The sequence below is a fragment of the Pteropus vampyrus genome, unplaced genomic scaffold (genome assembly GCF_000151845.1).
Source record: "Pteropus vampyrus isolate Shadow unplaced genomic scaffold, Pvam_2.0 Scaffold9832, whole genome shotgun sequence".
NCBI classification, from domain to species: Eukaryota; Metazoa; Chordata; class Mammalia; order Chiroptera; family Pteropodidae; genus Pteropus; species Pteropus vampyrus.
Window position 1 is genome coordinate 1 of NW_011898613.1, and position 1,065 is coordinate 1,065.

The 1,065-nt window shown below is 36.2% G+C and overlaps 1 pseudogene; it reads right to left on the bottom strand.

Annotated features, from left to right (window-relative positions):
- Positions 1–404: 404 nt before the first annotated feature.
- On the bottom strand, positions 405–523 carry LOC111734930 (annotated as a pseudogene).
- Positions 524–1,065: the final 542 nt, after the last annotated feature.

Here is a 1,065-nt window from a genome sequence, read left to right on the forward strand (position 1 = left end):
GCTGAGGAGCTGATGCATGTACAGCTGAAGCTTCATTTGCTCACTGCTGCAGTGTGGCCCGGTTCCTAACAGGCCACAGACCAGTTAGGATACTTCTCCAAAGACAAAGAATAATGTTTATTCTTTGTTAGGTCTGTGGCCTGGGGGTTGGAGACCCCTGCTTTAATAGATAAAGAGTTTCAGTTTTGCAAGATGCAAAAGTTCTGGAGATTAGTTGCACAACAATATGAATATACTAAACACTACCGAACTGCACATTTAAAAATGATTAAGTTGGTAATTTATTTTATTTTATTATTTTATTTTTTTTGTAGATGAAGCAATACTTGGTTGACCTCACAGACTGCAAGGAACTTGTCAGCTTATAATCCATTATTTTTTATTTTTGACTCTTTTGGTTTTTATGCTTATAGCACCTGGTCTTCCTAGGTGGTCTCCCATCCAAGTACTAACCGGGCCTGACCCTGCTTAGCTTCCGAGATCAGACTGGATCTGGCTTGTTCAGGGTGGCATGCCTGTAGATTAAGTAGGTAATTTTTATGTGTGTATTTTAACCACAATCAAAAAAAAATTTTTTTAAATTAGAATCCAAATAACTGGAAATACTATAGCAGTCCTCACATAAATCCTTAATCTTCTTTAAAAAAAAAAAAAACCACCAAAGTTATTCAGGGACTCAGCAAACTGAGGTGGGGGTTGGGAGTCAACAACAATCTTCAACTGGGAATCATGAATTATAGAGAACGGTGGAATGCCAATATATTAGATTCGTTAAATGTTTAGATATCAAATATTGACATTATCCTGATGTACCTAGCTGCAAGGGAAATTGTGATTTGTGTTTATTCTAAGAAACCATGTGCCAAACAAAAAGTTGAAAGAATAGAGGAAAAGATATTGGGTGATAGCTAACACTCAATGACAATGACATATTATAGTGAAGGTGATGGCTTACCTTTTGTCCTAGTATGTCATCCCTATAAAAATTCTATCTCAGTGATCACCCTCTACTCAGAAGTGATATATCCTATTACAAAAACTCATAAATTGGTGATTGTTTGCTAT